Source organism: Bactrocera dorsalis, chromosome 1 (genome assembly GCF_023373825.1).
Source record: "Bactrocera dorsalis isolate Fly_Bdor chromosome 1, ASM2337382v1, whole genome shotgun sequence".
In the NCBI taxonomy this organism is placed as follows: Eukaryota; Metazoa; Arthropoda; class Insecta; order Diptera; family Tephritidae; genus Bactrocera; species Bactrocera dorsalis.
Genome location: NC_064303.1, coordinates 82,797,026 through 82,810,554, shown reverse-complemented (window position 1 = coordinate 82,810,554; position 13,529 = coordinate 82,797,026). Strand labels below are relative to the sequence as shown.

At 35.1% G+C, this 13,529-nt stretch overlaps 1 protein-coding gene across 5 annotated transcripts in view; it reads left to right on the top strand.

The window, feature by feature from the left end:
- The window catches only part of LOC105222010 (uncharacterized), a 43,715-nt gene that overhangs the window by 15,315 nt on the left and 14,871 nt on the right, over positions 1-13,529 (top strand). Inside the window, exon 1 of one of the 5 annotated variants that reach the window (XM_049457560.1) lies at positions 13,130-13,519. The exons of the other annotated variants lie outside the window; for them this stretch is intronic. The gene's annotated coding sequence lies outside the window, so the exon portion shown is untranslated. Of the gene's footprint in view, positions 1-13,129; positions 13,520-13,529 lie in introns of those variants that run through there. 5 annotated transcript variants of the gene reach the window in all.

Here is a 13,529-nt window from a genome sequence, read left to right as displayed (position 1 = left end):
CTGGCTGCTGGCTGCTGGCTGCTGGCGGCTGGCGCATGCAAATTGCTGACGTCCCATCGCATTGTTTTTGTGTTGCTTAAAGCGCGTTAAAGCGCCAAATCGCATTTGTGTCGTTGTTTTTAAAGCCGTGTGCATGTGTCAGCCGTCATCTCTATTTACATAAATTGACAGCGTTTTCTTATTTAACTCTACACATTTTAATTTATGCAAATATACGGCTGTGCGATTATTCATATCTACACGTATGAATATGGCATATGTATATATGTATGTATTTATGAGCTTGCACACGCAGACCTATGTGACTAGAGAAATCGGTGCTTCTATTATGTACTATTCTGCTGTAGGTCAAAGAGTCATTGACATTTGAAACTTGAAGTTTTTCCACACGACGAAGTTACGAAGTCATTAATTTATGTTGTTATTGTTATTGTTTCTTAATAATGTGTTGATTTGCAATAGGGAATCCATACTAGTGCGTCAGTGATATTATGTCTAGCCTGATGACTGTGCTCTTTTCTACACTTCTTCTAGTGCGTTAATTTCTCATCATCATTCTGCTTATTTTTATACTCTCGCCACAAAGTTGCTAAGGAGAGTATTATAGTTTTGTTCACATAACGGTTGTTTGTAAGTTCTAAAACTAAAAGAGTCAGATATAGGGTTATATATACCAAAGTGATCAGGGTAACGAGTAGAGTTGAAATCCGGATGTCTGTCTGTCCGTCCGTGCAAGCTGTAACTTGAGTAAAAATTGAGATATCATGATCAAACTTGGTACACGTATTTCTAGGCTCCATAAGAAGGTTAAGTTCGAAGATGGGCAAAATCGGCCGACTGCCACACCCACAAAATGGCGGAAACCGAAAACCTATAAAGTGTCATAACTAAGCCAAAAATAAAGATATTAAAGTGAAATTTGGCACAAAGGATCGCATTAGGGAGGGGCATATTTGGAAGTAATTTGTTTTGGAAAAGTGGGCGTGGCCCCACCCCCACTAAGTTTTTTGTACATATCTCGGAAACTACTATAGCTATGTCAACCAAACTCTATAGAGTCGTTTCCTTCAGGCATTTCCATATACAGTTCAAAAATGGAAGAAATCGGATAATAACCACGCCCACCTCCCATGCAAAGGTTATGTTGAAAATCACTAAAAGTGCGTTAACCGACTAACAAAAAACGTCAGAACGTCACGTTTTTTTTTAATTGAAAATGGGCGTGGCGTCGGCCACTTATGGACCAAAAACCATATCTCAGGAACTACTAATCTAAATAATTTTACAGCAAAATAAAAAAATATGTAAATGACGGATAATCAAATCTCGATTATCACTTTATCATGCGAGAGTATAAAATGTTCGGTGACACCCGAACTTAGCCCTTCCTTACTTGTTCTTTTTTATTTAGACTCTCCAGACATTAGATACTGGCCTTTTGGCTTTTGAAAGACGGAAGAAAGTATTTTATAGAATGTGAATGCAAGAAATAGATTTTTTATGCGATCTAAAAATTAAATGCCCGCAATTCCTTAAACAAATAATTTTTTACTTTGTCTTCAATATAAAATTAAATGAAACCATGTTCGTAATGTATCGGAAAAATAACGGTGCTCTTTGAATATAGAATAAAAGCACACATATTATTTTTGCTTTACTTTCGTCAGAAAATGCCTCTGGAAGTAAAGAGATAGTAGATGGTAGTGGATGCCGGAAAACGGCTGCAAACATACTGGGTTCCAGCCCACAAAGGAATTCCTGAAAACGAAATAGCTGAAGAGATGGTCGAAAATGCATCTACACAACCAGTACAGAAAATACACAGGTCTTTAAAATCGATAAACCATGAAATTTCCGAATGGGCTCAAGATGAGATGGAATGCCTTAAGGATCGCCAAGAGCCCTGAAGAAAACGCTCATGCTTTTTACTCACACAGCCTCGAAAGGACTGCAGGTTGGTTGTTAGCCTAATTTCACGTTACAACTTACTGGAATCACATGCGGGCCGGATGGGTATAAGTAACGATGATATCGTATATGCAGAAAATGCATACCGAAAGGCATGAGAGAGATCTCCTATGCTTCTGATCAGCTTTTTCTAGACCACTTCTTAGATATCGGTGAGCTTCGCTGTTCAAGACACTAGATACAGTATCAAAATTAGATATCAAAAAGCGTTGACATCCTTTATGACGACTACTTCCGTTCAAATTATTCATCTGGCATTACTAAGGACCAGTAGGTCTATGTATGGTGTGCAAGCCGGTTAGTTTAACCTATCATAAAATGCTTCTTTCGGACCTCTCGGAATGTTTATTGTTAATTTAACCAATTTTCCCAAGAGCGCCCTTTATTTTCCAGACACATTCCTTTCTTGGTTTTATTAATGATTGTACTGCCATCTTCTCTTTCTAAGTGCATATACTATAACCTAAAATACTTATGGCCTAACCTAACATGCACATTCATCATTATTTCATTATTTATCTTTATTTAAAAAGGAAAAGTGTGGCATATAAAAATATACAACAATTTCATTGTATTTTTTAATTGACTTAGATGACCTCTGCCACTCTGCCAACCTATGTCCAAGCGACTATCGAACAGCAATCGATATTTATGGTTCAATACTCCAGAGTCATGCAAGCGAAGTGACCTCATTTATCTAAATAAAGGCATTCGTCTACTTTTTTATTAAAGCAATTTCATCTATTCGGTTTTCACTTCAACCACGAATATTTCAAATGTTTAAACTTCTGATTGTAACAAGTGTTTATTGATTCGGTTGTCTGGTAAAATATGTTAGTATGAGCTTTGTATGTCGCACTAATTGTTTTAAGCGAGAATTGGGACCAAATTTAGAGGGAATAAAAATTGATGTTAGTGGGACTCAAATTAAACTGAAAAAGGAAATTAGTTTGGCAATGCCCCAAACAAGCGCTATTAAATATTTTTATTTTTTTTTAAAGCTGAAGAAATTAAATTCAATAAAATTGCGAATTAAATAGTAAGTAGTTTTCCTAAAGATATAGCTTCTGAGAATTGAGTGTGAGCGTAACCGTAAACACAAGTAAAAGCGTGAGCTTCTCTAACAACTTATGTGAATCAATTCAAAACTTTGAAAAGGGGCGTGACTTTGTTCTCTTTTAGACGAAATTACATTTTTCAACAACTACGATACTAATTTGAACCAAGTTTCAAGACTTGAAACAACGGGCACTTCCAAGATTTTGCACTTCACAATGGGTATATTAGGGTGCTTCAAAAAAAATTTTGGATTTTTTTCAACTCTACCCCCTCAAATGTTAGTGATTGACAAACAAAATATACTCCCTCGAGCCAGGCGCTGTAGCTTAACTATAAGGGGTCGCTATTTTTTTTAGGTTTCCATACATTTTACATAGGAATTTTCGTTTTTTCATTCAAACTAAAATTTCACCAACTAATTTTCGTTTCTTAAAAATAACCACTACATATTCAGAAAGTTCACTTTTCAAACTTCAAAAATTTCTGCGACAGTGCTCTCAATGTCTAAAATCCTTTGGATTCCTAAATAAGTTTGTTCACATATAGATAATATTTACAAGCCTTTATCTTCCGTTATATCTTGAAAATATTGAAGACCTCATTCTAAAATTGCTTTATTTCATAAATGTATTTTAATTAGCAAAAATATTCACTAATGATAATTGACCTACGACTTTAATTATATTTATTATTAATTCGATTTAAAGTGTTCGCACATTTTCGCACACAAAACTACATACGAGTACATATTTGTTTACAATCAAACATAATTCGAATTCCGAATCAAGTGGCGATAACAAAATTAATCCTACCTACAAACCTAAATACTTGTTCTATATATATTTTTATACCCTTGCAACATGTTTCAACAGAGTATGATAGTTTTGTTCACCCAACGGTTGTTTTGTACCACTTAAAATATATGGGATTATATATTTATAAAAAAGATCAGGATGGGGAGTTCATAGATGGACGTAATCCGCCACGCCTACAAAACACCGTTAACCTAAAACTTATGAAATGCAATAACTAAGATTAAAGCATGGGACACTTGTGGACTAAAAGTTTTGAATAACGTCGTTCAGGTCGTCAACGCTGTTTGCGAAGTTAAATAGAGACTTGGTATCTAATAGTATACTTTATCCAGTCCCTTGAATTATGAAGTTTCTAGATATTTAAGCTTAGTTCTATATAGATAAGGCCGGACATAAGCAGAGGAGGTTTTCTAGCGTCTCTCTCATATCAAGTCTTTTCTTTTCAAGACCGTGTGACAGAAAGCACCTGTATGCTCCCTTGCACATTATCCGGACGATTCTTCATGCCCTAAAGCATTCCATCTCACCTTGATCCGTCTGCCAGCTCTTTCGAAAATTTTGTGTATCGTTTTTAACGAGTTGTGTAGTTCCTGAACTGGTTTGGTTATCAAACGGTTGTCTTTGCGGCCTGGATCCTAACATACATACATACATTTATGGAGATGCTTGGCGATCTACTGTTTTGGAAGACGGATACAATGCATATGGCTGATTTGTTGCCAAAAATATCGGTCTATCTGTGAAATATGTTATTGAAATTCGTAGAAAATGTTCCCCTGATAATAATATACTCTTGTGTCAAAATTAGACTGAATCGGACCAATGCTTCCCATAGCCCACCCATACCTAATAGAAAAATTTTCGAACTTTCGACTGACTAATTTTTTTTAACAGTGTGTCTTTGTACCTAAAATTAGGTGAGAACTAGACATAGAAACCACATGCATCTGAAGGTATTTCCCCGGCTTTGATCCTGACAAGAAGCAAGAGTATGAAATATTGGTTACACCCGAATTTAGTTTTCCCTTACTTGTTTGTTGTGTGCTTATTAGAACACTTGATAAGCAAATGCTTCGCGCTGTTGCAGAAGTGGAATCAATCGAAAAAAGTGTTTGCACCTATCAACTGCCAGCTGAATCAACTCTAATAATTTAAAAGCAGGCCAACGACACCAATGAATTCTTCGTTTTTATTTTGGTTTTTGCTTTGCTTGTTTAGACAGACATCTATTGGATTATCATAGCAAAAAAAGCGTGGAAAATTTTATGAACAAACGCAAACGTCCAGTAGTAACACACAGAGGCGGATCAGGCTTAACTCGACTGAAATAAATTTTGATTAAGTGTCTTAGGCATTGTTTGCTTAATATCGAAGAATCTTATTTACTTTTTAGATTTTTAAGAACCACAATGATATTTTATGAAGTGTGGAAAAATTACATATTTTATAAGGCTAAATTACAGTGTGTATGAAAAGTATGCTCATTAAATATAAATTTGATAAATGCGCTTAAAAGTACCCATTTAATATACATACATACATAGAAGGACATAGAAATTTAAATTGTTTCTATCCTATGGAGATATTGAGTCGAAATGTCCTAAATAAACTTGAGAGGGTTTTCGTTAAATATCCTAGATTACTCTAGGTATGTGCTTCTTTTATACCGCAACAAGAGTGTTTTTGAAAACATTATTTCTGGATATACAAAGTGCGTTCCAAAGTTTACAGCACCCCCTGGTGGCGCCATTTACATATATGTCGACGGGTGCGTTAGAATCTGCTATCTTTATCAATTGTCCAGTGAGAATTTCATGACTTTCATGGATTGGAAGTGAAGTGATTGCGTTTTAACCCATTTTCGGCCGCACCTAGTTCCACCGCATTGATTTCATTTCAACTTTTTATTTTGATTATAATAAAAAAACACTCGATGCTTAACATTTTTTGAGATTGTTACATTGAGCCGTTTAGCCACGGATTCAGAATGTTGAAAAATCGCATAAAATTATTGATTTCACGACTTATCTCGTTCATTTTCGACTTGGTGATTTTTCAAATTTGGGTTAAGTGTCAGTATGTTTGTGTTATCGATGCGAAAATAAGCTTTGAACAAAGAGCCAACATTAAATTTTGTTTTACAATTGGTAAAACTTTTGCCGAAATGTTTCAATTGATGAAACAAGTTTACGGCGACGATTGCCTATCCCGCAGCAGAGTGCAGAGTAGTTTAAAGAGGTCGTGAGGACATAAATGACGATCAACATGTGGGTCAATCAAAATCCGTGATCACCGGAAATTCCATCGAAACTGTGCGTGAATTCAACAAAAATCAGTCCAAATCATTATTGAAATTCATGGAAATGGAATTGATCATCTCCAAAACATCAATTTTTCGCATTTTGACCGAATATTTGGGCTTACGAAGGGTGTGTGCACGGTTTTTACGTACAAAAATTGCCGTCTCATCGACGCTTGTGACCGATTATTTAACCAAAAATCACATTTTAACCATTAACCATTCCCCGTATTCACCTGATATGGCACCTTGAGACTTCTTCCTTTTCGAAAAAATGCATTTGTCCATGAATTCTTTTCGTTATTTTCGGCATTATGCAGACGTAGAGGTCATTCAAAAGGCTTGCACTGGCATACTGGCGGTCATACCGGCCAACGAGCCAAAACACTCGTTCGACATGGTTTTGACCGTGAAAAAACTGAATTTTTTTTTTAAGTCCTGGTTACTTTGGAACGCTCCTTGTATGTACCTACAAATGTACATCATATAAGTATAGATATAATTGACTTACGAGTTAGCTAGATTTGACCTCAATAAGGCATAACTTCATATTCTGAGAGAAAAGAACACGTAATGGAATTTCTCTTTTTCAGGCCTTATTAAACATGAATTTGATTGCATAAAACCTTTTTATATTCATACTTTTATACAAAATTGCAGTTACTGAACTCTTATTATCCGAAACAAAATAACCAAGTAAAGAAGGGCTAAGCTCGGGTGTAACCGCATCTTGCAGTGTTCCGAGCCGTGAAAATACCTTCAGGTGTTGATCGTCTATATTTCCAAAGAGGATACACTGTTATTATAAAACGGTTCTTTCTGAATTTCATTAAGATTTTTTACATATTGACCAATATATTAGTTATAAAGTCTACCGGAAGTCCGAAAATGTTACCAGGTTTTGCAACAAGGGCATACTGTCATCAACAAAAATTCAGGGTTATCCATATCGAGGTTCCCTTTTTTTAAGAAAAAATAAAGAAACTTCAAATTTAATGGGAAATGATTATTATCATTCGAAAGAATATTCTTGGGCATTTATTTTTTGGAGACACCAAACCGTTTTTTTTCTAGATAAAATGACATCTCTCGAATCTCTTCAGGTTGGTCTTCCACCTTAATGCGACAATGTTGCTTGTTTACAAACAAATTGAGCCAAAAATAGGCATCATAACTGAATAAAATTCGGCTCCAACACTTCGAATTTCCTTGGAACTTTTCAAGAGCTCATAGTGCGATTCGAAGTCTCTTGGGAGGGTTCAGCGGCTTTAGTTTTTGCACAAGCTGTATTTTGTAAGTACCATACGACAGTCCGAGTTGCTGCGAACGGCGAAACGACTCTCCACGATCTTCGTGCACACTCTAAGCCACGGCTACTACTATATAATATATTTTTTTTTACTGCGTGCTGAACGTGGTTCAGGCGTAAGAGTTTACACGATGAATTGTCAAAAAAGCTATTGAAAAGGTACTTCTTCTCCCCGTTACTCTGTAAAAGATCAGCCATATTCACTAGGGTCCACATACTCGGTGTCTGGGACTATAAGTCCGATTTCGAAAATTTTTAAGCTTAAAATGAAATACTTCGCACTATTTGCTTAAAACTTTATCTGAATTGATGTTTAAATTGTATACTGTAAAGTGAAAGAACCATGCCGCATTTAAATTTTTTTAGACGGGAAGTGGGCATTGTTGTCATCCGATTTCGCCGGAGTGGGCATTAGTGTTATAAGGGTGTTAAAGGGAGTTATTGTCAGCAAATTTGGTTGCTTGAACTTTAGTGGTTGGGAAGATATGTACACAAAACTATGTAAGTTTATCATATAATGTATCAAGATCTAATAGTCTTCGAGTACCGTCGTCGCCCGATAAAAAAAAAATACAGTTTCGAGAAAAAAACGAATTTTGAAATGGAATTGTTGTTGAACTCAGATGTATTTTTTACATTGAATATAGTAAGCATAGTTAAAAGAAGAAGTATATTCCGTCGTGTATTTCAACCCCGATGCATTAGTTTGTTTTCAAATAATTAAAAAAATGTACATTAGCCCATATAAATGCATGAAGGTTCGCATACATATTTTATGTGGACATTTTTTCCATTAAATAAGAAAGAAAGTAAGAGCATTCGTACACACATTCAGACGTGCACACATATTTACTTAAACTACCATGCATAAATAAGTTGCAGTACATTCACACATACATATATATCGTCAAATGGACATGAAATGTGGGAAAAGTCATTGTAATTGCCATCGGTTGCATTAATCTACTTGGAAGTCGTAAGTTACAGTCTCGCCTTCGAACAATTGTGAAATTGTTTACCACGAACACATCGGAAATGCACATGCAGACAGGACTTCCACGAGCAAATAGCAAAGTGATAAATAATTTTTAGTGGAATTATATGCACTTGTGTGCGTGTGTATGTGTGTTTGTTAATGTACATACTACGTATACTATATGGTATATGGAACCATAATTAAGTGGTTGACCTACAACGGGGTAAAGTGGGCTGAATTATGAGTAAATAAACTGGTGATGGACTTCTATTTTCCTGCCACCTGATGGTGGTGCAAAAGTGAAAGTACACCTGGAAGGGATGACTGCAGCGATTGACATACTTTTCAATGTAAAGTGACTGCCAAAAGTATTCGTCGGAAGGGTATATAAAATGTATAATGACTGAAAAAACGGATGGAGTTATTAAGATCTATTTTCCTATTAATGCAGTCGAAAGCTTTTTATAATCGTTTCACATAATAACATATGTATAAAATTGTAGCAATTTAATTATATAACTCGGAGGCCTAGCACAAATACTGAAAAATTTAATGTGAAATTTATTGTGGCTCTACCAAAACACGAAATTCGACCTTGCTAGTTGTCATTATGTTCACAGGTTGTATTTAAAGGCTCATATGCTGGGTTTCCATGCAGAGTTTCCAGCTATTAAGCTATATTAAATATTTGCGTGCCAAGCAACATTAAAACAACTTCATCGAGATAAAAACAAATTTAGTTTAATCCGTTGGCGCCGTCGCCAGTGATGGTAGATAGTCTCAGCCTATTGAATACATATTATACATAGTATACAACAATATTTTTTAAAGCTTTGCCCATCCGCGCCGGTTTCGGCGGCTAAGAATGAAGCAAGTCAATTTTAAATGATGTGATCAGTATTCTAATGAGAGCGTTCCGCATCCATCGGACCATCGGTAGCCATAAGGTGCAAGATCTAGGTATAGGCGAGTAAGGCAAAACTTCCGAGCCGCTGTTTTTTAACTAGTTTTTACCCTGTCCTGCAAGATAAGGCGAAGTGTTGTCATGATGAAAAAATATTGTCTTGTCTTTAGTTACAAATTTCAGCCGTTTTTGGGCAATCTTTCACTTTAATTTGATAAGTTGTTGTCACTATCGTTCGCCATTAATACTTTCATCTAAGAAGCTCATGATACAGCATGTCCTTTTTTCCCAACAAATACATAGCATTACCTAGGCATCATGGATATTCCGCTTTACCATTGATTCGGTTGATTGAGCAGGTTCCATATATAATCTTTTGCGCGAAGGGTTATGGTAATGGATTAATTTTTCACCACCAGTCACAATCAGCTGCAAAAACCACTTCTGTTTTTAGCCCTCAAGCGCAATTGCTGACAGCCAAAATCGTCTTTCAACCTGTCTTAACCTCAATTCATATGACACCCAATTTTCTTGCTTTTGTATATATCCGGCTATTTTAAAACGTTTTGAAATGTCTGCTTAAGTGACACCCAAAAAGTCTGCAAGCTTTTCTGGCATTTGGCAACATTCCTCCTCGAGTAGTACTTTGTTTTCATAATACTCGCAAAATTACTTAAATGTTATTGAATTCGTACACAGTGTTCCTAGCACTTATTTATAACTTTACATCTCGCCGGGTAATTTTGGTTGTTTTCAATGGTCATTTTCAGGCAAATTGCCAATCGAAACACGAATTTACTGAAGCTGACAGTTATGTCTGAAAAACTTTCAACTCGAAGATTGACAACAATTGCTTGGTAATGGACTGTCATTTACCATATTCGTAGAGCGTTGGACATATCTTTAAAAAATGATTTTCAAACAAAGTATTTTGCTTTGTTGAAAAAATATCTTTAGGCCCCTGGCATTATTCCATTTTTCCTTTAATTATATACATATTTTTTTTAGATAATCAAGTTGCACAGCGAATTATATACCTTTAAGCAATTAAAAAAAAACTACACCAAACAAACTAGTAATTTTTTCGACACTGTTCAAGTACTAAGACTTCTCGTCCATCAGTAACGATTTTTCTTCTCCATCAGCGATCAAAGTGACATATTTTTTATTTGACGAGACATCCTTACGAGACAACAGTACAACTTTCGAAGAAAGATTATACATTACATTATAGAATATAGACTTTCAAACTTACTGATCAAAATCAAGTTCCCGAAGTTATCATTTTTTCTGTTTTACTTTTAAGTGAATATTTGTTATAATTGAAGAGGTTATGAAAGTTAAACCGAAAATAACATCCGAACTTCTTAAAGTAATTAAATAACTTAACTTTTATGGCACAATGTATAATCTCAGCAGCGCGACTCTTGTCACTTAACACGCTTGTTTAAATTATTCAATGGAATGGGTCCATTGTATATACCCTCTCATTAAAAAAGCAAACATTGTAGTAAACATTATCAAAATGTTATCAAATAACACTTCTGTGCTTTACAATTGTTTTTGATCTCTCTATCACGCTCTTTATTATTTTCAAATTTACTTAATTCTTAGAATCAAGATTAGCGTGCCGCCCAAGATTTGTTTATGGTACTACTGGCGACTTCTGCAGAGTCAGCGTTATTTCGTTGTTATGATCGTTGAAGTTCTTTGTTGATACAGCAATTTCGACTATTTGCTGAGCTACTGACTGCTTCCACATAAGGTTTGTGAGCCAAACATATACAATACTTACATATATACTAAAAGTATATGTGCATAACTCGCATAAACACTTAGATCAGAGTTTGATTTCTTTCACCATAAGTGCAATAATACTTTGTAAGCACCGCGATGACCATAAATATAGCAACTTTAATAGTTGTGATACATTTTATGACAAATTTATTGGGAAAGTCGTTTGATGCAATAAATATATTAATTATATTATTAAAAAAAAGTTTTTAAATAAATATAATTTTGGAAAAAGTTATTTTTTTTTATTTATTTATTTAGCGAACCATTATTGTGCTACACGAACTGATACAGCATCGTCTCGGTAAACTTCACAAATGTCATTAGTGGCTTGCGTGGCATTCTTCCCTTTTTAATACAAAAATTTCAAAATAAAGCGAATTTCTTCATTATTTTCATTCATTTTTGAACAGCCGTAACTTTTTTCAACTTTTCCGAATTTAATTTTTTTGGTTAAGTGAGATCTAAATCTCACCTTTCCAACACTATATGGTATGACACAATGTGATTGGTAGAGCTGGAGATATACGACTGCAACCGCATCTATTGACAAAATACGAAAATACTTTTATTTATTTAATTATTCATCAATATTTATTTTGCTGGCTTCAAAGTATTCCCACCAGATGTAATATACTTAAGCCAAACATTTTTCCAGTCCTCAAAACATTTTTCACAAGCACTTTTTGGGACGGCCTTCAGCTCTTTCAGCAAATTTTCTTTTATTTCTTCTCTTCGATCGACTGAAAACAGGTTCCATTGTGATGGTTGTTGACTTGTTTGCATGTCAAATTCAAAATCTCCTGTCTCATTGGCAGTTATACTGCTCTCTATGAATGTGAAATCGGAATTCGTACAATCAAACATGTCTAAAGAGACTTGTTACGGTACTCTTTTGGAAAAAAAGTCAGCTTTATCAGGACGAGACGAGCAAGAACGCGTTTCATACCCAATATCCACCAAATTCATTCCAGATGTCGAAATCTCTTACTATATCTCTAACGACTTTCGAGCACAATATTATTCATTTTTTATTATTTTCTTCAGTTGAAGAGGTCGAAGGTCGTCCAGAACGAGGTAATGTCTTCAACGGTCTCTCGACCGTTTTTCAAGGCTTTGTATCACTCATCATAGACTGGCGAATTTAATTACAATTAATTTATAAAATTATAATGACAATCGTCAACTGCCTCCATATTCTTCCGGATCCAAATGCATCTTCTGCCTTCTGCTATAGTGTATTATATCAAATCGATATCTGCGATCTGCATATGCGCGTATTGCATATAACTCACGGAGACTGAGTTGTGAAAAACAGGGAAAATAACAAAGCAATATGTTATAAAAATAATTTTGGTAGTTCTGTACCGCCTTTATTCTAAAATCTTAGATTACAAAATTATTAGTACTAATTCCTACTACTTGTATAACGATTTGGAATACCCATAAATATTGGTACACTATGTATACCAATGGGTACAAAAATTGATTATTGATATTTATATATTCATCTCTTTGGCATAAACGTGCAACTTCTCTGATTTTGAGTTATGTCCTTTAAAGCTGAACTATGTTGAACAGCAGACATGAGAGTCCCATTTGAGTCACCATATCACTGTAGTATATGGACTTTGATAAGTTTTGTCGGTCAATGTTAGAAAACAGTATTTTCCAGCGAGCAGTAAAAGGTTTGTTTTGCATCACGTGGTTGCCACGACAAAAGGGGCTGAAAACGAATTGGCGGGTCACAGTAGCGACTTCGAAAAGCGTGCGAGGAAATATGCTGACAGACGCTAATAGAAACCAAAACGCGGTTGAACACCTGCCTTAGCGCACTTAACAAGACTATGTACATACATATGCATATAAATATACGAATATGCATGCGTCTGTGTGTACTTAGTTATTGTTCTGTATGTGTGTCATAGTGTCATATATGCATCGATATACATTTATATCGGATATATAGTATTATATATTGGTAGACACATATATGTACGCACTTCTCTTCCGAGTATATGTTCATATGTAGGAAAGCAGCCAGGTCCGCAGCTAAGTTGACCAACAAAAATGACAGTTAATCGTTAATATTTAATGAACATTTTAGTAAATGACCGTAGATTATCTACTTACATACACACATGCATGCATACGGCTGGGTCACAGGCAGGTAACTATAAAGTCCCAATTCCGCGCACAACACTTTTCAGTTCGTTTTCGTATTTTCCAATATTTATTTAAGCTTTTCCATGAAAGTGGACGCACATTTGCGTTGGAAGAACCGAAGTGTGCGCATCCAAATAATAAGCGCAGTTTTAGAAAACAAAAATACATCGATGTGTACGAGTACTTAAATATAATTGCTATTTTTACGGTTTATTAGTCTAATTTTAACGTGAGTGTTT